At 40.4% G+C, this 25,094-nt stretch overlaps 2 long non-coding RNA genes across 3 annotated transcripts in view; one reads left to right on the top strand and one right to left on the bottom strand.

The window, feature by feature from the left end:
* LOC143695189 (uncharacterized) overlaps positions 1-25,094 on the top strand; it is a 161,426-nt gene that overhangs the window by 109,724 nt on the left and 26,608 nt on the right. The window contains exon 3 of the long non-coding RNA XR_013184212.1: positions 24,053-24,164. This is a non-coding gene — a long non-coding RNA (uncharacterized LOC143695189). The remainder of the gene's footprint in view (positions 1-24,052; positions 24,165-25,094) is intronic.
* LOC129126395 (uncharacterized) overlaps positions 574-25,094 on the bottom strand; it is a 60,472-nt gene continuing 35,951 nt past the window's right edge. Inside the window, exon 13 of one of the 2 annotated variants that reach the window (XR_008535065.2) lies at positions 574-24,911. This is a non-coding gene — a long non-coding RNA (uncharacterized LOC129126395). The remainder of the gene's footprint in view (positions 24,912-25,094) is intronic. The other variant, XR_013184211.1, reaches the window with a different exon arrangement.

Raw genomic sequence — 25,094 nt, 5'->3', positions numbered from 1 at the left:
AAAATAGCAACCCATCTTCCTCTTGTGCCACGTTGACGTCAGGAAACACAGAAATCTACAGAATTCTCTTTAAAGTATTTTGGCCGCATGCAGCGGAGCTTAAATAGGATCAGCTCTTTCCTGACAGGTCACAGTATGCTGACTAAGTTTAGTTACACTTTATGATTTCAAAGGCTTCTCCCCCAAAAGATACTCCCCTCTCTCTTCTGTTGTTTTTTTTTTTAACAGCGCCATGATCAAAGTGCTTTTCAAAATGCTATTCATGACGACTTTGAGCTAAAAAATGAAACCTAAAGTGATTCCGAGCAGCATTTCATTTTAATTTAAGTGATGCATAAATTTTGCACGACTGCTCAGCTTCCTCCATTCAACCACTATAGATAATAAAGAGTTATTTAAAATATGTGGAATATGCGAATAGTTCTATTAGTGTGAAATGGTGCCATGTATATGCCGAAAGCTGAAGAGATGCCCAAGAACTTTAAAATGCCCAAGAACTTTAAACCAGAGCAAGGGTGTTTGGTACCATGAAGAATTAAGGCCAGAAGACACAAGTGAAACAGAGTCATCACCTTTGATTTAATTGCTATCATTTTATTCAAGCTTTGAGTTATATGGAGCAAAGTTTTAAAAACTGGAGAGCTTTATTATTGCAGCTGAAAGGGAGAAAGAGGAATATTTCTGCCACTTGCACAGGGTATCTCAAGCATGTAACATGAAATGCAGCCTTGTGCAGAACTTCAGCAGAGATGAAAAGCACTTTAGTCTCCGGAGCAAGTTTATATTTTTGTGGTGTTATCTGAAATAGCCACTCAATGCAAACTCCATACTTACCTTGGGGGGAAAAGCCAAGTTCTTTCTGCCAGGATTTAAACACCCTGTTCCTGGGAAGTGTATGTTTTCCATGCTCAGACTGCCAAACCTCCTGCACCAGCACTCATTACATGGTCCAGTGAGAGTTAAGGGCAATCTACTTCCCCCAAAAAACAGACTTTTTGCTCATTTCACCATTTTTTTTCTGAAATATAGGGCTTCTCCAGGGGACCAGCTTCAGCTCCTAAGTAGGTAGTATATAATGACATAATATTCTGGGCACAGTGTCTGCAAAGGTACACCCATCCCATGTGAAAGCCTGTTACTAAAAAACATTGCCACCTCTTTGGTATCCTTGGGAAAAAAATGAAGGGGAAAACCAGATTAAGTGTTAGAGCAGAGAAGGGGGAGCCACTGGCATTTGTGCTGCTGATTCTCTGCAGTTTGGGGGCTGAGAAGTTAATGCATTCAGCTCATCTTGAACGGCAGCCTTCCCTCACGTTATTCATACAACTTAACTCCAGCTGCCTCCTCCTCCTCATCCCTCCTGCTTCGCCTTGTGCTTCTCAAAAGGCATTTCTCTGCACGGCACATCAGAAACTAAAAATCTAAGTTGCTATCTTACTTCCAAACCAAGCTGTTGTCAGCATTAAACCTACACAATGCATTACAATATAATCCATTTACAGGGTGTCTTATCATGCAAATAACTCAAGGTGCCTCACAATAAAATAAAAAGGACGAGAGGAATAAACCTCAGCCATTGGAACACACAAAAAGGAAACCTTGAAATTTACTTTTAAACACACTAATGGCTCTTTTCTCCCAGTGAGGCATGAAGAGGGACAGGGCAGAGGATTTGACCAAGGAATTCCTATTAGCATTTGATGCGACTTAAATGTGTAAATCCATCCCAAGGTTACTGGGAGACCAGACTTCTTAAAAGGAGAAACTTCCTTCATACCTTGAAGAGAGAAGACTCATAAAGGCACAAATGTTAGAGGAAACCTTGGTCAACAAAAGATCATCTCATTGGCCTAGATCTAAACAGGAGTAAGGCCTGAATTATCCCATTCAGGGCACAAACCATGAAAGTTCCCCATAACACAGAAGCAGAAATAGTGTTTAAAAGTAAGAACAGCTTTGCCCAGGGCTTACCTCTGACTCATTTCCAAAAAGGTTCCTTAAAATTAATGTTCCATTATCAGTGCAGAAATATCAAATAAAAGGTGCTTTTTTTTTTTTTTTTTTTTTTTTTTTTTTGTTTCCTACTTTATTTGTTTTCATTTTCCATAGTTTTTCCTTAGACTTATATAATGCTCTTTGGAAAAGACAGATTGGCAGTTCCCCCCTCTCCTTTGCCCCCCTGAGCTGAAGCATGAAGCAGTCAGAAATCATAGCAAAAATGCCAAATACTGGAGATAAAAGGCAGCTCTAGGAACAAACGTGTGAAGGTACCAGCTCTTGTAGTACATTCAAGGTATTTCTTTTATTTTCTCTTCACCGTTTTTCAGATGTACCTGAGGGTTCAAATTAAAAATATTTGGTGAGTGTTCAGCTTTAGGGCATTCGGGAAGGGAATTAGAAGGACTGGAGCACCTCAACCATCAGGAGATAATGGGGAGCATAGAGTTCAGCCTAGAATGAAAAACCCATGGATATCTTGGCAGAGTTGAACAATTCTTCCTGCTCCCAGAAAAGAAAAAACCTCCCCAACCCAAATATATCCAGCATATATCCAATAGTAGTTTACTACTTTTTAAATTAGTGGGCATTAACACAACATCCAAATCATAGTTCAGCTAGCAGCCATCTATCCCATTCTAATTTTACTGAGGAATGTATAACCTATTTCCAAATCTATACTAGCAGCCATTATAGAAAATTATTATTATTATGCACCAATATTTGCTCTACTTCTAGAGCTCATTGCAGCCAGCCTTGCCTACAAGCTGGGTTAAGTCTACGGACAAATTAGCAGAAATATAAATTGCTATTTTACATTTTAAATACCAGTCCCTTTCTTTCAAGGTCACAGTAGCCATGGTTTCTGTGTTGCTGAACACTGGCTCCACTCAGATTTGAGTGATCTTTTTCTTCAGGATTTCCATTTCCACATTCATTCCCACAGATTTAAATCCAGAGTAATACTTAAATAGTGAGTGATTTTCCACATTTCTAAATGCTATCAGATATTTTCCTATGGCCCAGGCTAAGCAGTAATGAACTCCTAAAGTTACTCTAAGAAATAAAAGACTAAAGTAAAAATGCAATTTAAATTGGAAAGCACTGTGTTGTTTGACTTCTCTTGCTTCAAAGTAAAAAGGCCAATTTATTTGCCATTTGAAGAGGATGAAAGCCTTTCTAAGACACCATTCCCCCTTCATCTATCACATATTGCTGGAGACATGTATTGCACCCATGGTTTGTGAGAGCCCTTCCTGGGGGATCACAGCTAATTTCAGAAGAGACAGAGGGATATGTATCATCTGCCTTGCCAAGATCAGAATCAGGTCTGCCTTGGTAAGCTAAGCTTTAGCTTGGAGAGAGTTTTTATGGCTGAGTTATAAAAACCCTGGAAACAGGGGAGTTTATGACAGAACCACTGACAGACCCTTAACTATGGCAGTATTCATGGTTACCACTACAAGACAGGCATTATGTTGGAGGGCAGTAAAGTTAAACCTGCCCATAGGGCATTCCCAAATGTTAACTGCTGGTGCATACAGTAAAATTTTTAGCACAGGTGCACTCTCCAAATAAACTTGACTTCCAGAAACCCCCTTTAAAAAAAAAATAGGGGGAAAAAAAAAGGTTTTCATCTATGCCACTGGAAACATTTCTATAGTTGTGAACAACTACATTTGATTAAAAACTGTCAGATTTATCTTCTTAGCAGGAGGGAAGAAATATGTGTTTTCCTCCAAAAGGAAATCAATGTGTCTTTCTGACAGATACAGAGTGAAAACAGGGATGGTGCCACTTTAAAAGGGGAGGGAGGAAGGAGTGTGACCCATTGCATGTGGCCATTAGCTGCTGGCATAATCATTGTGAGGAAATGCCCTGTTCAGGACTTATATTCTGCATTTATAGGGCTGGTTTATAGTCACTGACCCAACAGTTACTACTCACACTCTTAAGGCACAGCATCTTCAGTGCAGAGGCACTGTGATTCTTTGTCCTCTTCCCATTTCTTAATTATCATGCCTTAATGAAATCTCATGAAAAAGGCCCTTGGCTTTTTCTTTACTGATATTATCACTGCTAGAGTCCAACCAGATTCTTTAAAACAGCAGAATAAAAGCAAATTCATTTTAATTAAAATAACACAGAATTTTTTTTATTATGGCATACTGGTTGATTTAGTGGCCAAAACAAATATTGTCACTGAGACAATGTATCACTGAAATTAAATATATATATATATATATATATATATATAAACTGAAAGAGGGAAATGGAGCTTGATTAAAACCAGTGACTTAATGCTCTTATCAGGCTATTTGACCTTAACAAATGCACTATCAGCTTGGATTATGACATCATCCAGAGTTACCAAACAAAATGGTTTAAAGAAAAATCTAGAGGTAAAGATGCTGCCTCTATCCTGGAAAGCTTAGAAGGGTGAAGAGAGGTGATGGAAGAAACAAGTAATGATTGCACCTCTGAGCAACTGCACTGCAGGAAGATGAAACAACTTGCTCAGGAAGACAGATTTTTGGCAGAGAAGGAGTACAACCTGTATATCCCAAATGCCATATCACAGCCTTAAGCAGAAAAATGCATTCTCCTTTTGAAATTATTTTAAATTTAACCAAGCAAAACCACCGTGGCTTTTAATGCCAGGTGATGTTCAGAACCACCCCTTGCTCTGCACAAATTCCTTTTAATGAGGTTCTGCCAAAGGAATCAGTCACTTCATGTGCATCTCCAGCAAGGGCACATAGATTTTAGAAAGGCTTTGAGAAGGTTTCAGTGCTCTAAACTGAGCTGTCCTAAAATGTGATGGCTGCAAGAATAAATACTCAGTTTTCAGAGTGGGGGCAGCTACTGAGCAGGGGCCCCCAGGAGTCTGTCACCAACTATGCTGATCATATATGGATAAATGAGAGAGAATTACCCAACACTCTCCAAGCTGAAATATCTCACTGTGCTAAGTGCCAGAGTATTAGAAAAACAGGAGAAATTCAGTGTCGCTGGGTGGAGAGTAATAAAAGTGCAATACAGACACACACAGAGGCTGGAGATGCATCTGTGTCAGAAAGATCTCAGTGACTGTGAATAATTCACTGTAAAGCATCAATTCAGTGCCCCACAAAAGGGAAAATAAGATACAAGATTATGAGTGGAGAAGGAAAATGCAGAAAATATCTTCATGCCACGTATAAATCCACTGTAGTTCTGGTCACTCTGACTCAAAATAGATGCAGAAAATTACAACACCTTCCTGCTTCTTTTAAGTAAAGAATATCTGAAAAAGAAAAAGGGAGCACAATATCTGGCCTATAAAATCTGGAATAGAGAAGGTAAGTAGGGAATGATTATTCACTCTTTTTCATTATACAATATAGGGCACTTGCTGCAAGAAAGTATTTTTCTCCTCAGCATGAATTCAATGATGGAACTCATTTTCAAAGATGTTGGAGAGAACAAAAGTATAGATGGATTTTAAAAACCATGAAACCACACTGAGTAAAATTAAACATCAGCTTTGGATGTCTTTTAACTGCAGATTTTGAAATCAGGAAGGTACAGAGTTCTCCTTCCAATAATCTTTCCCTAATCTGTCACAGACTATGGCTGGGCCAGGTTTTACTTTGGTTTGACACAACTTGAAGTTTATAGTATCATGAACTTTATTATGAAATTTTCACATAGCACATAAAATTGTGCCAATAAAATCTGGAGATGACAGGAAGAATTATTTTAGCAAGTGGTGGGAGAGGATGAGGTTCTGATTCAGGGCTCTCTGTTATGCTGTATTTGCTGCAGTGTAGCTAAATAATGCAAAAATCAGGGAACAAGGCTAATTTTATGGAGTGGGAAACTGTCTCAAAACATTTGAACCTGAAATGTTTAATCTCCACCTCTACTCAGCATAACAAGGCCAAAACTGTCTGGAGTCCAGAGCCAGAATGGGAAAAAAAAAAAAAAAAAAAAAAAAAAAAGGAGAAAGTTTCAAGTAGAAACAAGGAAATTATCTGCTCTGACAAAAACTGGCAATTCGAATCATTAGACATCTGGGTCTAACTTAACTTTCAAAAGGGAGACCTACCAAAGTAAGACCACAGGAGAATAAAATAATCTAGATATTAGAAAGAAGCACTGCTGTGCAACATATAAACTCAGATTCCTCAGCTGAACAAGAAAGGAGGAAGAGGACTTGATTTCTAAGCAGTGGGACCTGTGCACAGGGAGAATATTGGATAACGTGGGGCATTTGACCTTGCTGCCAACAACATGACAAGATGCAAAAATGGAAACAGGAGTTACAGAAACTCAGCTTTGAAGTAAGATGCAGTTTCCCAGTGCTGCAAACTGCTATATTTTGAGATCATTGGGCTTGGACAACGTAGAATTTATCTTCTTCATCATCTGACTTGGAGCATGCAGCAGTTTATACACCCTCCTGTTTGAGAGGATAAGGGGAAAGGAGGAGGATTCTTGTGCAAGTGAGAGAAATGCTCAACATCCATAAGGCAGAGACTTTCTCTTTACCAGTCTGTGAATCTGGGGCTTTGGCTTGTCCCCTTTTATTATCCTTGTGGCCAAACATTAGGAAAATATTTATGCTTCAGAGTTCCAAGCATTAGACAGGTACTTGCAATGTCAAGAATAATTCTCCCACCTTGGTGTACAATTCAGTTTCTGGCCTTGCTTTATGCCAGTATTTCTTCCCTTGGCTACATCCAAGATTTTGCAATGCTAGACATGAAATGCTGAAAAGGTGATCAAAGTCTAGGGGGGGCAATAAAGAGGTCTCACAGGTGGTAGCTGGTTCTGATCACCAGTTTCAGACCTGGTAACTTGGTCTGATCACCAGTTTTAGACCTGAGAGTGAAATTAGCCCAGATCAGATAATCAGGGAATTCTTACTGGGCAGGAATCCCCAGATATATTTCAGCCAGTTTCTCTGGACTTTAGTATTGCCTTGCTATGACCCATTCTCTGCCTACACTTAATATTTGAGGAACAAGAAAGGGCAGAGCTAAGGGGGGGTGGGGGAGAAAGCACAGAGTTTTAAATAGGTTGCAATCTCTGCTCTTATCATAGGTAATTTGTAGTATTTAATAGCCCTGATATACAGGAGGTCACATGAAATCATTTAGAAGTCCTGTCTGGATTCAATTTCTAAGAATGTATTAATCTCTGCCTGGCACGGGAAAGATAATGGCATTTCCTTCAGCAGAGCCTCAGTGTGTGCCAAGAGCAGGAGCCCGACTGTCATCAGATCAGCCAGTGAAAACAAGAGGGCTGTATGGTTGTTTATTTATTGAGTCATTCCAGCCTGATATTGGCTTTGTGCCAATGCATATAAGGCCAGAGATAAATAGTTATTCCTGACGATAGCAGGACAATCCATTTCTCCCCATCGCAGCGCAGAAATCCAGGGCTAAATTAAATCCAAGCCCAGATATGCAGGTAACCTGAATCTTGACTTTCACAAGGGAGAAAAGGTTCAGGAGACAAGTTGGGACAAATCCAGAGAAGGGTCATAAAGGCACAACGAGCCAGATCCCTGCACAAACCTTTTGCTGTCTTTCAACAGCCCAGTGCAGATCTGAACTTGGAAAGGTCCAAAGGAAACTATTTAAAGCCAGGTCCCAGAATGCAAAGTGAGCTGGTGGGATTGCTCAGGAGACTGAAGTGGCATTTTTTTATAGAGCAAACAATATAAAGTAAATAAAGGAGAATGACAACCCTCTAAAAGAAGACTAAAAGCCTCACTGGTGTGTGCTGCCTGTCAGAGAATACAGGAGCAAAATGCAAGTGTGGTAAAAGGTTCTAGCCTGGAAAACCTTTTTTTTTTCTTTCTTCTTTAAAGTAATGAAATGGTTCAACAACCTTCTGAGAAGGTGAAAAATCTTGCCTGTTTACATTTGTAAGAGAAGCCTGAATTACCTGCCTTTCCCTTTAAGCATTTTCAGATACAAATCAAACACAGATGGCCCATTATGTTTATGACCTCACTGTCAATTGCTCTAGATAGTGCATGCATTAATTATTGAAATATTTTCATAGTATACAACTTTTTAGTGTTCACATTGTCACAGATAATTTCAACTTTCTGATTAGGAGATATAAACAGTGTTATTTACGAGAATTAATCTCTCAAATGCCATAAAAGTCACAAATATACTGGGGGGAAGGGAGGTTTTCCATATATATGTATATATATACACACAATGAAGCCAGGCCAAAAAAATAAAATAAAAAAAAATTGGCCTCAGTCCTGAAAGTCAACATTATGTTAACATTCCCTGTGATACATAAACGATGCCAAAACCTATTACAATTGCAGTAAATTTTGATTACCAGAGTTGTTTGTTATTTATGTCTAGAAGATAAAGATAATATTGGGAATAGCCCTCTTCTTTTCTGCTTATAAATTACATCCATAAAATACTGTGTTCTTCAAAGAATAAGAAACTTGATTGAGGTTTTTTTAAATTGTGTCTATTCTGCTTCAAGAAAACCAGCTTTGGTGAGTGAGCAGGTAGTAGGACTTTTTTAAATTCTCATTTAGTTTCATTAGTAAAAATTGAGCAGCTCTAGATTATGTCCAGAGAATTCTGCAGAGTAACAAACAGCTTCTAGGGATGGCAAGGTGTTCATTTTACAGTGAGGTCATTAAAAACACCAGTTTCACCAGAAACAGCCCATTGCAACTTGCCTGTTAATCACTGTATTGCTTAAAAAAAAAAAATTAACCTTGACTTCTAATACTATTTTCCCCTCCCAATACTATTTTTCCCCTCACAAAAAATCTGCATTCATATTGTGATAAACTTTTCTAGACTTCCTCCAGCAGCAAAGCATGGAATTTTTATCCTAGGTACTGTTTAAATGGAAAGAAGAAAAGGAGATCACCTGCTCATTAAGGTTGCAAAAGTATATCTATGTACTAAAAACTTTTCATTTCCTTTTACTTATGCTTCTCTTGCCTTAGTATTTCTGCAAGGCAAAACTAGAGTGTAAACCCCAAATTTATGGGGTGAAGAATTCAAAGAGTTAATCCTCCCCAGAATCTTCCAGATGAGCCAACAGAAAACATGCCTTTTTAATATTTCTATTTTCAGCAAACCCCTCCAACCAGCTGATGGCATCCAAAAGAGCAAAGGTAGAATGAGGAGGGGGGAAGGAAGAGAAAGAAACATCTCATAGAAGTAGCCCAAGGGAGAAATAAGTTCATGACTAGCACATTTACACCTTTCTTGATTTATTTAAGGTACAAGAATAGTGTAATATGACCTGTTTGCTTCCCTAACAAGCATTTCTATTTGCAGCAGATCAAGTCCAGACCCACTTCTTGTGGCACAGGCACCTCTCAGAGCCCTTCAGGAGAGCACAGACCTCTGCAGCATCCCATCAGCATGGGGAAAGAGCAGCTGAAGCAGGAGGAAAAAACCCACACCACTCCTTTTTAACCAAATTTTGTGGTGAAGCAGCATTCTCTCTTTGAGCCACAGCCCCCAGCTTCACACAGATTCCATCTCTAATTGTTCCAGCCAAGTGGCTTTTGGGTTCTCATAGACCCCAGGTTTGTTTGCCCAGCCCAAGGAAGAACGACACCTGAGAGCAGAGTGATTTCTTACTACTCCCATGAAACCCTCCCAAACAATTATTTCCCCTCTCCTCACTCCACTCTCCTCAAACATGTCTGTCATAGATTTTCTGATAGTCAAAATAACAGAAAAAGAAAAACAGCTGGCAAATAAAAGCCTAACTTTTCCAAGACACCCCTTGTCTCATGATGGAGATTTTTAAGTCCTGCAAGGACTCAGAGTTCCTTTAGTCCAATGTACACCCAGGCCCCAACTCTCTATAAATTTCCTTAATGCAATTTCTTCCCCTGTGGGGTCCTGTGCATTGTTAGAAGGGAATTGGGAAGGAAAGAAGAGGTTTGCTTCTAGGTAGAAGTTTTTCTGACCTTGAAGGAAGGAAAGATGTAGGTTTTCCATGCCCCTGTTTCTATGCAAAACTGCTCTTAATCCATCCTGCTGATTTTATTGATTCTGAAATTGTTAGCACTGGCTTTTGCTGGAGCTGAAAAACAGGAGAAGAATTAGGATTCTTGATTTTTTTGTGGGTCTTTTTTTATTCTGTAGAGGATTGTTTTGGTTTTCTACAGCTTGAAGAGCTAAACCTCACACTTGTGATCATTTCAGATGGATTGTCCCTATCAACTCTTCCAGGACTAGTGCTTATGAGAGATAGTAAATATTAACCCTTTCTTCTTTCCTTTTTTGCTTCCAAACAGAAAGCAGAGGCCAGGTGAAGCTTCTGTCCAGGCAGATAACTAGGAGGTTTATTGTTTAACTATCATTTAACAGCAAAACTTTCCTGCTTTTTTTCCCCTATAAACTGTGAGGGAAACTGTCCTTTCAGAAAGGACAGACCCTACTGAAACATGTTTGGGGCTGATGGAAGCAGGCTGGCTGTGCAAACAGATCTTTAGGGATTTATGATGATCAGTTTTTCAAGCATTAGGAAAGCCTGAGAGCACATTATTTTTAAATGAGTTATATATTTAGCACTATGCCCACCATTCTTTCAGTTCTAATTTTAGAGGGCAGGGGACAACTCTGGCACTATTGTAGCCTTGTCTAAATTTAATATAGTTGAGCAGCTGATGATTATCAGAGAGATTGGCTTTTTGCTCCTCCAGGAATTTTTCACTCAGGAAAAAAAATCACTGTGTAGTACTCTGCTCAGGGTATTGTACCAGCTGTTGTAGTACTTGAGAAGAAAGTGTGCTCTGCAATAGTCTTTTAAGCCTTATCTCTTGCTCCAGGTAGGGGTTTTAGATACAGGAGAAGGGGATGAGGTTGGTTGGGTCAAGGTTTTCCTTTCCCTTCTGCAGGAAGAGCAGTACCTCATGCTGCCATGTCCCAATAGACAACTCCTTATAAGTGCAGACACAACTGGAGACAGAGCTCAGGAACGTCCAGGTCACCAGCTGTCCTGTGGGAGGGGTGAGGAGAGGTGTTCCCAACTTCTTGCCCACTGCCTGAAGTCAGATGGTCCATCCAGAGCCATGGCTTGAAGACCAGAAGAGGAACTTTTGTAATCCTTCAGCTCAGCCTCCCCCAGCCCCAGTCAAATGTGAATTTTAACTCTTACATGCACTGCAAGACAGCCCAGACCTGGTGCTGTCTTTCTTGCTGTGGCCTCAGTGAGCAGTGTCATCCCAAGCATCATTTGTCTCTGAGTTTGACAAATGATATGCCAGTCATAGTTTATGGAAACAGGGGCAGGATGCAGGGAGGGTGTTTAAGTGTTTGTAAGTGATTAAAGGCAGCATTCAGAAACACTTCAGTATTAGAGGCAAGCTCAATCTGCATAACTCTACACAGTGTCAAAGACTCATTTGAGACAAAGGATGTTTAAGGAAAATCTCTGTAAAAAGAGGCCTTGCAACTTCCTATAAATATTAGGCTTTCTGCCTTCCTTCTGAAATATATTAACAGCCTCAAGAGGGGTTATTGATGCTGGCAAGTTTAAACAGCCCTCAGAAGTCCCTGGCACTGTGTGCAGCATTAGAATTTTGCACATGGTTCCCCCCTCATGCACTGAAGTGTTTTGAGGTTGGGGTGACTGCAGGTCTCTGAGAAAGCAAGATTGATAAAGCAAAGCAATCGGAGTTATTTCCTATGCATGAAATTGATTAAATGCTTCACTAAATGGCTTATAAATTTGGCTCTCATATTTCTGTCACCCACTGCAAAGATTACAGAAATTCCGTCTATAACCATGTTGTATACAATACCAAATTACAAAAGGTTGTAAAAACTAATGTTTTGTTTAAAGTTTTGAGCAGGACCATATGCCTTTGGTGACCTTGAGTAAGCTATTTTAATTCAAAACATTTTAAAGAGTAGAGGAGAAGGAAAAAAATCCATCTGCATAACAAAACTGAACTAACAGAATTTAGTACTTAGGATGCTGCACATCATTTTTCACTTGTTTCCAGAAAAAATGTTGAATCCCCTTGTACCACAGTATTCTAATTTTATAGCTACTAAATGTACATGGCATGAAACCTAGAAGCTCGGGTTTCCCCAGATTGAATTTGTTTTTCTTATTTTATGAATTCTGTTATCAAATCTACCTGGGAACTTGCATGGTCCCCTCTACTCTTGAACCCATGTGCATCAGGCACTGGTGTTTTCTTGACCTCATCAACCCTTTAAAGTGAAGCTTTATTGATTCTTGCCTTAGCATAGAGTTTCATTGCCTCCCAAAAATAGGGTGAAAAACTGAGCCACAGAGACCCTGAGGATCTTTAGATGCCAAAAACAGGTGTGAGTGTAGTTTGCACCCAGATCTGCTTGTTTTCCTTTCACGTGAGACAGCCACAGGACTTCCTAGAGTTTGTGCAATGCTCTGTGAGCATTGTCAGCTGCTGAGATCCACTGGTACAACATTAATTTCCTGACTGTGCTCAGCCATGTGCAGTGTTCTGCACACATTTGACAACAGCTGCTGCTCACACCCAGTTGTGCTCTCAGTCCACAGCAGAACAAACTTCGGGGCATCTGAGTCTTCTGTTATTTTAAAATCTTGTGTTGGATTATGCCTTGGCTGCCCTTGTGTAAGCACCTGACCTGGAAACCTAAGCCCTCCCAAAGTGTCTAATTGTGGATGTCCCATCCCTGGCAGTGCCCAGTGTCAGGTTAGACAAAGCTTGGAGTAACCTGGTGTAGTGGAAATTTCCCTGCCCACAGCAGGGGAGTTGGAACAGGATGATCCTAAATGTTTCAACCCGAATCATGCAGTGATTTTCTGACTGTAGGAAAGGACATTACTTAGAAAGTTACAGATATATAGTTAGCCACACTGAAATAGCCAGATTGCTTTATAGATCAAATAAACACTGAACTTCTCGCAATCACAAATAAAATTTTACGGGATCCTTTTTACATGGAGCTCCATTGTACAGATGAGAAATGTAAAGTTCAGTGGGCACATTGCTTTTGCCCAGTTTCACAGTGCAAGACCTCTGGCAAAACTTGAGGCAGAGCTCTGGCTCTTTTACTCCCCAGTGCTTCAAGAACTCAACCATTCTCTCCTCAACTATACAAATAAAGACCTTAAGTGATTAAATGTAAGTGCTGAAGCGAAGCTCATAGCAAGCAAGAGTGAATTGGCATGAAATGCAAACACAAGCATGAGAAAACAATCCATGTTTTAACCATAAATGCCTGTTTTCTACAGGAAAAACTGTGTTCTCCCATAACATTTACAAGCCATCTTGTCCCCAGCAAGGATTAACATTTGGCATGGAAGTACTGATCTGGCAAAGGGCTGCCAGTAACGTAATCTTTTTTACAACCAACAACATGCTTAAAGTCTTGACAGACTTGACCTCTGCCCATTGCTAATCCCTAACTTTCTTGCCCACTCAGATATACATCTTTAAAGAGATGGCACCGAATGTATAGCAAACAGCTACACTTTAAGTGATGGTGAAACAAGAGCTGCCCAGGGAAAATCATTGGATGGAGAGCTAACCCAGCCTGGCTGGGATTTTGGCTCCATGGTGGGGAGAGGTGCCTGCTCAGTTAGACATTTGTGGAGACTTTGTTGCTGCCCAGATGGGAGGGCACACCTTTTGGCAAGAGAGGATGCAATGTATTTGCTTGGATTACTGGAGAGCCCAAACTGTAATCAGACTCTTTGTGCTCAGACAGTCTGAACAGTCCTTGATCCCAAAGGATAAAGCTAAACAAAGTAGATGAAACTCACACATGGAAAAATGAGATATAAAGAGACCTTATATTTTACTGAATCAGTTTCTAAACTCCCAGTTCAGGTGTCTGGTTGAAAAACCAGAGTGGTAGATTTACATTATATTCACAGAAAATAACAGTCAATCCAAAAAGATTCCAGCTGTCTTTTCTTTCATTTGTATGACAACCAGTCCTGGGACACATGCCAGCTCCTCAGATATTGCTGCTCCACAGTCTAGTTATTTTAACTTCTGGCAACTGGTTATTTGACCTCTTGGTGGCTTGTCATTTTAGTATCACTTTCTCTATGTGGATAATCTAGTGGGAATCCTTCTTTTATAAGGCAATGTGGTAATTGGCCAGAACACTTAAGCATTGTGCTGTTAAGTCCAGTCTTGATCTACAGCTGAGGAATTGTGGCTGGGAAGCACAAAAAGTACATTTCAGGGTCTTGTTCATGAATTGGTGGTCATCAGACACTGGGAGAAAATGAATTTTTTCTAAGCCATGTGTTATATATCAGCTTTGGATCACTCCATAAAATCATGTGATAGCAGAGCCTTCTCCTGGATGAGCACAGGCTCCAAAGGACACGCAAGGAGGAGATTTGAACAGCATCACCCTCAGCTTTCACTGCCTTGAGAATGCTGAATTAGTTCACTCTGACCAGAGAAACCAGCCAGGTGTAAGAGCTGATCTATCCTTCTCTGTCCAGTGATTCCAAAGTAGCACAAAAGCCAGCAGAGTTCTCTGTATCCCATGGAATTCCTCCGGGGACTGGCCAGCGCTGCTGGATGAGAGTTGCTTTTCAACAGTTTCCAAAGCAGCATGAAAGCACTTCAGAAGAGCCCTGTGTCTGTAAACAGTCTCATCTTCTGATGAGAAAAAGCAGTGAGAAATGTCAACAAAAGGGGCAGCCATATATCTTTAATTTAAGGCAATATTCCTTTGTCCACCTTGAGCAGTCAAAGCACAGCCATAGATTTTTCCAGTAGTCTGGGAATGGGATCTTAGAAAATGGAGTACTCAGTCTGACATGGACTTAAATAGGTTTCAGAATAATCCATTATGCATCAAGTGTTTAATTGACATAATTAATATTTTTAAGGGGAGCCATTTACATTGTAAGTTCTATACACATTATTTACAATTTCAACAGTAACAGTTAATGCTCTGTGACAAACTATATTGTTTCCAGCTTGTTATCCATTCATAACAAGGTCAATCTATTACCATTATTTTTGTGAATGTAGCTTTTACCTTGAGGCAAAAAGTTAATTGTAAATTACAGAGGAGGGATTATTGAGTTGGATTTTTTAACTGTATTCACTGCAATATATGGTAATGCTGCTGTTTTATGAAACATTTACATTTAAAAGCATTTTGTTATTCATATCACACATGCTGGACAAATTCACTTTTAAACTTTTCAAGAACTCACTCAATAGGAAGGGAAGAGCCATTTGGAAGGATCCAGCTGAACACTTCATAGCCACTGCAGTTAAAACCAGATGGAGCCTCATCTACTTTTCCCCCTTTGTCTGAGGCCGGTCCCTCTGCCACCACCATCCAACACAACTCTGAGAAGTGCTTAGTGCTCCAAGGAGCAGGAGCAGATTTGATTGTAATTTAGAATAACATCACAAAAGTGATCTGTTAGAGATGTATCTGCAGATTTTATTCAGCCCCTGACACAGCAAGTACACAGGGCCACTCTGATGGCCAAACTCTTCTCCTCCCTATTCCTGAACAATTTCTACTGCGTTGGTTGATGCCCTGGCAGGCAGAGCTAAATTTTATATTTACACCCTGCCTTGTTTGCTCCCACCTGAGCAAAAGTCAAAGGGTCCATGGCATTGCTGCTTCCCAGATGGCAGTAAAATTGTCATTCAGAGACTACACAGAAAAGGATGGAGAACCATCATAAAACCTGTCTTTTTTTCCTACATCAATTTAACAATGCATCTCAGGGCAAAACCCATGAGCTTTCCATTAGATCGTGGACTTGTCCATCTTAAAGGAGAGCTGACACCATTTAACTCCAATCTAGATCTGTCTGCAACATTGATCTCCACTTTAGTTTTCTTCTATATTGCACTTGGAATTAGTTGATTTATATAATCCCATTCTGTCCTGGCTTCAATTAAAATACTGTCATTTCATCTTCACAATCACTTCCAGAGTAAGAGAAGAGAAACTCATAAACACTGAATATTTTGAGCACACTAAAGAATGTAAGAGGCTGATCAGATGCAGAAATGCACTTGCAGTCGCACAGAAATAAAAAAAGTGTGTTAGAGTTTTATCTTACTTTCTTTACTTAAGAATAGGCAGGTGAGAGTTGTTGGGATATTTCCTTAACCAAGCTATAGGAGATATGTTCTAACTTCTCAGTGGTGAAATTTGTGTAGCATGCTGAGGGGGATTAGGTGAAATTTTATAGAGAACAATTTAAGTCTGTTAGAATCTCAGCTGCTCACTTGAAAAAATTTATTCCTTTCTTCCTCAGGTCCTGATGAAAAGTAAATTTGTCAGGCTTGTGTTTTATATTTCAAATGTTTAATGTGCTATATCAGACCAAGGTTTTTTCCTACCTCATGCTCTCAGAAACTTCAAGGCATCATCAGGTATTAGCTTATCAAGCTTGGAATGGGTTAATTAACATTATTTCTGTGGTCTCCTTTGCTGGCAGCATGTTCAAAGTGCACAAAGCTCAGGACATGTGCATTCTTCGTCCAATAACTTGTCCAGTAATTGGTATATTGATTGCTAATGTCATCATGTTTTAGTATATATAAACCCTCTCACTCTATCACACAGCAGCCAACAATCCAAGAAGTCATTGTTTATTCATTGTAACTCCCAAACTGGCCGTGTCAGATTCTGCTTCAGGCCTTGCTGATAAAAATCAGCAGATGATTGGGCACACACATTCTTGACATGGCTGACCCATGACATCTTAGGGCCAGCAGGGAGCCTGTCATTATGTGTACAATACTCTTCTTTCTTCCCCCTTATCTAGTCCCAGATGACTTTGAGATTTTTATTAACTCATTAATGACTGAAGATGTCATTAAAGAAAGTGGGGAGGAAGGGGGAAGAAGGACATGGTGTTTGTTTGTTTAAAAGTGGGGAGCAGTGAGCCATTGGCTCCACTTGGAGAAAGGTGAGGAGCCTTAAAGACAAAGCTGAAGTATGTCCAATGGAAAAGATCATTAGGATGAATAAAGCCAAGCTTTGAACAGAGAAAAAAATATATCAGGTCGTATTTGAAATAGAACTAAAAAGGGAGGGATGAATTTGTCTACAAAAAGAGCAAAAAAAGGCTGGTCAGGTTTATTTAGCACAATCAGGAGCCCTCACAAGCACATAAGGATATGTCCCTGGCACTGCCTGGTGCTCAAACACTTCAGAATTCATTCAGAAGGAGTTTTGTGTTCAGGCTTAGAATTTTATCATGTCTTTAAAAGAGCACCACTTCACAAAGAGAAATAGTGCTTGGCTTTATGGGTTTTTTTTAATTTTCTTGTATACATGTCAGTTGAAAAGACATTGAAAAGAATTAAATAGTAATAACACCTGAAGTTTTTCTCAGAGTTTTTTTATCCTAAATTTATAAATTCTATCTGTAAATGTAGAAAACTACTGCATAAATAATTTTGAAGATTTTTACTATATGGTCAGAATTTTATTACATTCAAATATATGTATTTAAAGCAGAATTTTCGTGTGAGTCTGTTGACAGCCTATTTCTGGTCCTACAGCATTCAGTCACAAAAATTACCCTAAAATCAGGATAAACAGTTAGTCCTACCTTATAGATTTTTCTTCCACCTCAAAATATTGCTAATATTTCTTAATTTCTCTCTGAAACAATCTCAAATCTGATACTTTATTGGAAGCTGGATTCATATGAGAATGAAAGTAGCCTTTTTCTCCTGAAATTTGTGTGTTTCCTATAGAGTCCTGTCAGTTTAGAACCAAGGACTTAATATTTTAAAGATTGCAATTATTTTATTTTAATGATTGCCATTTGTGCGTTGACTGAGGAATAGTGAATGTTTTCCTTTCCTGGACAGCTGCCCTCCATATGGTTGTTGATCTCAACCTAGAAAACTCAGCTGTGATTCTGTGATTCCTGGGTGCTAAAGTGACCCAGAGCTCCGTGTCATCTCCATTGGCTGTCCCTTCATGTTCCTTGTTTCCATGTCTTTGTGCTCCATGAGGTGAGTGGAATAAAGATGAGCCTGTTTCTCAAAGAGAGCTTCAGGTATTGGTATAAAATAATGGAATAACCTCTGTAGATTGGACCTGTGAGTTCCTGCAACAGCTCAAACAGGAATCTGCTTATTCCATCACATAAACAGCAGATAATGGATCAGATGTATCAATCTGATCTCATAGACTGAGTACAGTCAGTTTTAGTACTCATAATAGGAGCTAAATTAAAATAATTTAATTAAACCACATTGTTGGGGACAACTCTCCATTCTCTCCACTCAATAGGTGATCAGATCACCTGGGTCATAGGGCAAACATTTATTCTCAGGAATAATGATAATGTTTGCTGTGTCCCAAGTTCCTGTGAAGACAGTGGACATTTTCTCAATATTAGATGTCATTTCTGGTTTGCTTCCTTAAGAGTGATTTCTATTCTTCTTTTGTCTCCTGATAATTAACAGAACATTGTTTGTATTGTAGTGGGAACTGGAGCTCTCCATCATAGGTCACAGACTTGTGGAAGATGCTGTCAGGGGCTTTAAAAATCTGCACATACATATATTTTTATATACCTATATTCTCCAAAGGAGCACAGATGGTTTTAAAAAAGAAAAAAAAAAAAAAAAAAGCAAGCATTTGCTGGCCTAATCAGCTATGCCCTGATTAATCAAGGTGTGTCATTTCCCAAATGCACCTTTCTGAGAGGAAGCTTTCCTTTCTCCTCCCTTTCTGACATCCAGCCTCTCTTCCATTGTGTACCAGAGTGGGAATCTGTCATGAATCTTTGGATAATGGACTGTTGCTTTGACAAACTACTCCTGGTGAAACACGTGCCTGTCTTGGCAACAATAATAGCAAAGTGCAGATTTTGGGGAAGAAATAGAGGTTTTGAGGGCCTCAGCGCCAGACTTTGAGTCTATAAATTGCTGGCCTGGGATGTTAGATGCCTTTTAATATTTTCAAACATCCAGTAGAGTAATGAAAGGACTGTAGGACTACCCTGATGTAAGACCTCGGGAGAGTTGTTTTCAGAGATCATGGGAGCTCAGAACTTGTTTAAGAACATGAAGTCCTATCCAAGTAATAGCTGGAAATAAGTTGCTTGATTTTTCTATCCCTAAAGACAAATTCTTGTAATAGCAAAAGTGTAAAATCCAACAAAGAGGGGCTTGATACTTTCAGATACTCCAGCCACTTCACAGTGGGGAAAGAAAAAAAAAGTAAGGGCAGACTGACAGTGAAACTATTTGGGGTAAATAATGAGGACAGACTTCTCAGAAATAAACTGGCATGGATTTGGCCATGAGATGTCAGATTCATAACTTGGGAAATGAAAGCCTCTATATACTAGAGAGCAGGCCCTAGCCCAGCAGTGGCAATTCAGCCTTCTGAGCCACAGGGATTTCTTTATAAGCAGTGGTATATTAAATGTGGGATCGGGCAGGCCAAAGGGACAGCAGTAAAACAGAGACAGCGTGCAGTGACCAAAAATGAGCTAAAGCCAGACACTAACTACTTCACAGTAATTTGGTTTTCCTGTAGAGTTGACTAATATTGCTTGCTCCTGGAAAGTAAATGCTTTCCTTATCAGTTGGGTTTTAGACCTAGTACGGGGTTTTTTTTCGTTTAAGTGAAACCGGGGAGAAAGCAGTTTTTGTTTATTTGTCTGATTTTGCACCTTTTTCGACGTGAAGATGAGGGGTGGATCGTTACACTGTGCACATAAATGGAGTGGGCTGAGGAGGAGACAGGCCTAGGTCAACAAAACAGATTCATCCATCACATCTGCCAGAGTGGAAAGATAGTTGTCTGGATGCTCGGTCAACCCGAGACCTTTCTGCTGAGTCAACTGACAAGATTGCAGATACTTGTGACAACGAGGACACTTATCCACGAGTAAGTGGACTGAAGACCACCAACACGTTTTTGGCGGTGGGTCTTCAGCTTGGGAAGCTCTGAACTCTTGAACACCAGAGTTTGCAGCCCTCCTCTCCTTATCGCCTGAGAATCGTTGCCAAAAACTAAGATGGAATAAGATAAAAAGAACAAAAGGAAAGGATTCTGAGGTGCTAATGGTGGAAGGTGTGAGAGTCAGTAGAAAGTACAGTAAAGAAACCCATGACAAGTCATGATAAATGGGTCGTTATAAAATTCATGTTTAGGCTGCACCAGTCTGGGGATAATGCCATTCGTCATGGCAACACTGGGGCACTAATGAGCCCTCATTGCATATTCATGGCTTTGGCGCCTCTCTCCTCTCTCTGCCTCCCTCCCACCCCGAACCAATGCCTGGTAAATATCTCCACCTCAAGCTGAAACTCGACTTAGGCTGCTTTTTTTTTTTTTTTTTATTTGTTATGTTGCAGCAATTACACTGTAAAAGTGCTGCACAAGATTGATTGCTCTGATCTGTAGTTCAATTGTAAATTAGAATACACATCCCCCTGGGGACACACGGCCCCTATTTGTGATTAAGAAAAAAGCCCCATAATAGACTAATAGCTAAAGTTCTCTCTCTTTTACTTTCAGGCAATTAGCTTGATGAAATGGCCTCTTTTTGTGTACCCTGGAAGTGTAAACCGATATCATAATGAAGTATATGATGTTTATTCTATTATTTTCACCTTGCCATGTATGCAGGAATGCATAAATAATGGCTGCTTTGTCTAGTACATTTACTGATTCAGAAGTAAACTCTGTCTTAAAGATGCAGCCTGTGATCCCATAGCCTTCTGAACACTGTGACTAGTCCCTATAAAAACTCACATTCTGCCCAAAGAAGTTGGAGACCATTTTTGGCCAGGTGATTAAATACTGTTTGCCAGACACTTTCATTTATGATGAACCTTAATTGGAAAATCCTCCTAATAACCTTGTGGAAAACAAGGTATGCCCATTTTACAGAAAGGAAAACTGAGGGGCAGATGCTGAGCGCATTACACAAGCCCACACAGGACCTTAATAAGTACTTAAGAAATCCTACCTCCTTGAAGGTTTTTTCAGGCAATCAGAGGCTCCCTTTACTCCCTCTTGTGAAGTTATTAATGCTGTCATGGATGGGTCATGGAGTGGCTCTGACCTTACTCTTCCTCAACAGCGCAGGAGTCCGCGGTGTCGCGGTTGCCTTCATTTCCACGTGACACACAGAGCTAAAGCTCTTTCACCTGAATCCAAGGTGGATGTGGTCATGCCCATTCTCAATGTTGTGTGCTGGATGTTGGCTTTCCCAAGGCTCAATTTGAGCTGTCAGTCTGAGCCAAAGGAGTGGTGTTGTGCAACAGCGTTAGAACGTGGGGATGGTGTTCGTGCAGTTGAGCTCCAGATAAATATCTGGGAAGAAAACTGCCATGTGATGATAGCTCTGGGCATATCTGCCTGCTGAGGAAAGCTGCTTCTGCATTAGCCTTTCACTTTGGCCCAGGAGTGCACTTTTGAAGAGAATCCTCCAAATATAACCCTGCTTACCCCGTCCCACCAGGCCAGGCAGCCTTGGAGCACGCAAACAGAATTCTTTAGTGCGCAATTAAAGCAGGTGATGTGGTCTGGGAGCTGCAGCAGCAGCAGCAGCTAACAGGAATTCTGGAGCATGCTAGAGTTAGTCTGAGTAAACCTCTGCCATGCAGCCACCTGGGCCAGTCCCTGCTCCTCAGAGCACGGTGTAGACAGATCTTTCTTTGCACATTTGCAGGGCTCCTATCCAAGGAGTTATGACAAACTTGGGCAGTATGGTAGGGAGGACGTCTGAAATGGCCTGAAAATCCTGCCTAAGGAAATGCACTGCTTTATGTACAACCCCATCAGTTTGCCTGCAGTAGAAATGTCTCCATTTAGTTTAAATTCTGTGTGAGAAGGGTTGTGTAGGGGAATATAACACAGTTTGGAAACATTTTGCTAAGAAGCACTACCAGTGCAAACCTTCAAAGGGTAACTCTGTACATGGCTACAAAACCATATTCTGTTTAAACTTGTTCATCATTGTCTTCTTGCATGACAGCCCTGGCATTTAAAATATGTTAGGGGTGACACAATACTTTCACCTGGTGCAGACATATATCACTGGAAGGATGTTCTCATAAACAAAGTGCTGCAGGCTATGATCTTATCATTCTCCTCTTCCTTCTTCTCAGCTCAGTTCAATGACAAACACGTATTTCTCTTCTTTGCTCCAGTTTCTGCTCTACAGGAGCCTGGTGTTGGAGCAACAGGTGATGTTGCAAATCAGGAATGACAAGCGTTGGTGGTGGCCTGGTGAGGGGAAAGCATCAGAGGGGGCAGAAAACAAATGGAACAAATTTTATCCCAATCCAGCTGGTGCAGTTTCATGGCACGGGCAGAGGTGCACTCGCGTGCGTGCCTGCACACGCGTGAGTTTTTTTTGAGGAAGACAAAGCAAATTAGAGTGTTCATGTGTAATTAGCTGACTATTAGTGTGGTTCAGCCAAGGCAATAGGCAGACAGTTAACTTGAAGATAGCTCGCAGATAAAAGGGCTGGGAAGGGTGTTCTGGGGAAAGCTGGAGGTAATAGTTCAGAAGATAAAATCCTGACAAATTGAGCAGGCATCTCAGAAGTTCTTTCCCCACACCATTAGCACAGTGAAGCTACACAGGCCTTCCCTCTCTGCCCTACAAAGCTTAACCCTTCACGGCATCTGGGGCTCTTTACCCTTGGATAGCTCACTTCTAAATTATTTAATTATCATTTCCTGTTTAAATGCATTCGTTTGAGATAAAACTGTGAAATTTCCTGCTCGTGCTTCCTGCCCTCCTTCTTGTGCTAGCATAAGAAACAGAGATTATTACCCCTGTAGAGGCTGGAATACCTCCAGCTCTTTATCTGAGAGGGTGTGTGACCAGGTCTAGTAAAAACATTATCATTAAGCATCACACCTAGGGAGAAACAAAAAGTCTGTCCGAGTTCAAGTCTTTGCAACTTCTGTGAAAATGCGGGTGTTTTAGTAAATCTCTGTGCTAAATGAAAATGTCATTATAATTTTCACTCATTTTATAGCTGACAGGGAAGTGCTTTCTTCTGTCCCTTGGGAGTTTTCAGGATTTCATCTTTTTTCAGCTAATTCTGTGGCTAACCAATAAGCTGCTAAAAAGTGAAAAATCTTACTGAGCCATTTGCTTCAGTAGTTTCAAAATATTTCATTTTTTTACTTTCACTTATAAATTAAAAATTAAAATCAAAATATATTTCAAACCAAATATACGTTCGCTTAGAATAATATTATTGGGACACTTGCAATGATTTTTAAAAGTCTTTAACATCTTTTTTTTGCAGCAGAGAAGCCTCATGAAAACTGCATTGTTCAATCCAAACCTTTTTGGTTGTTTGGCATTTTCCAGAACAAAGTTCTCATGGAAACCCTAGCCACAATCCACTTTTATCATTAATTCAGTATATCAGGGTGTTCCTGTTTGGGATGACTTCTGGGAAAGAATAATTGAGAACTTCATGTTGAGTTGATCCAGCAGCGAAATTCTCAAATAGTGCTGAAATCATCCATAATTCTGAGTAGCCATTCATGGAAAATTTACATTTCTCTAAGGTCTATATGCCTATGGCCCCTTCCATTCCTCTCAAACAGGATTAATTAAAACTTCTTTTGTTGAAGTAAAAGTTTATCACGGGTTTTGCACAACCTGTGCACTGTTTCTCTGTCAGTGTGTAGACTCTGCAGCAAGACTGTTAGAACTTTTTCCTGCAAGGAAAATGCACTCAGGGTATTTCAGATGTTCCTTTCTGTGATGCCAGACACAGAATTCACCAAACAGACAGGAAAACCTGCACTGTTGGGGTGGGTAAAGCCATATTCACTGAAGAACATGTTATTTTTTTCAGGCAAAAAAAAAGTCACCTCTCAGGGTACAATTAGCAACTTTCGGTTCATAGCTAATCTTTAACCCCCAAAAGAAAATTCCCACTGCTGCTTTTAATGCTTGTTTGTCCAAGCCTTGTGTAGGCATTTGTCACGAGCCAAATTTGGAGCAAATTCCCTACAGAAGAAATGAGGAATGAAGAGTGGGCAAGACTGTGTTGGTGTTTCTGTTCATCTTGAAGGAGGGAACCTTCTGCTGCAGCTCTCAAGTGATGCTCGAGGGGAAGAACAGCACGTACAAGGAGGAGAGCCAAGTGCCTGCCACTAGAGAGAAACCCTGGGGACAGTACCAAGGTAAGGGCCCTCACCAGCCACTCAGCAAATGCTTTCCTTGTGACTTTTGCTGCCCCACTCACCTTCTTCCCATGTCCTGTCGTTTCCCTCATCCCATTTTGCACAACGACAGGAAAACCTGAGGTTTTTTTAGATGGGTGTCAGGGGCGAGGAGCAAGCTTTCAAACAACTGTTTACCTTGCCTAAAAATAGCACTAGGGTTACACCAGAGGTCCTGCAAGCCCCTCACCATCCCCTCTGATGAGCAGCTGAGGGAGCTTGGGGTGCTCAGCCTGGAGAAAAGGAGGCTCAGGGGGGACCTTATCACTCTCTACAACTCCCTGACAGGATGGTGCAGCCAGGTGTGGGCTGGTCTCTTCCCCCAGGTAACAAGCCACAGGACAAGAGGAAGAAGACTCAAGTTGCACCAGGGGAGGTTTATGTTGAATATTAGGGAAAATTTCATCACTGAGAGAGTCATCAAACACTGGAACAAGCTGCCCAGAGAAGAAGTGCAGTCAGTATACCTGGAGGTGTTAAAAAAATGTGTGGATATGGCGCTCAGGATCATTGTTTAGTGCTAGACCTGGCAGTGCAGGTTAATGGTTGAACTGATGATCTCAGAGGTCTTTTCCTACCTTAATGATTCCATGGTTCTATGGCCCCTGTGGCAGAAACTCCCAGCAGATATACAGAAAAAAGTCAGAAGTCAAACTAATTCTTCTCATGAGGTATTTTCCTTGTTCCTAGCACGCAGTGCATTAGAGACTGGCAATAGAAGTTGCATAAAACAAGAATGTTTAATGGTATTTTAAGTTGATTATATTTTTAGTATTCTTTCAGCAGAAAGTCCTGCAATTTAATTAACTAATTGTGCTGCATGACAAAATTTTATTCACTTTAAACCTCTTTTGCTCCTTGTATTAACATAGTCTATAAATATTCCCCTCC

The sequence above is a fragment of the Agelaius phoeniceus genome, chromosome 13 (assembly GCF_051311805.1).
Source record: "Agelaius phoeniceus isolate bAgePho1 chromosome 13, bAgePho1.hap1, whole genome shotgun sequence".
In the NCBI taxonomy this organism is placed as follows: Eukaryota; Metazoa; Chordata; class Aves; order Passeriformes; family Icteridae; genus Agelaius; species Agelaius phoeniceus.
The sequence above is the reverse complement of the archived record's forward strand: the minus strand, read 5'-3'. Positions and strand labels throughout refer to the sequence as shown.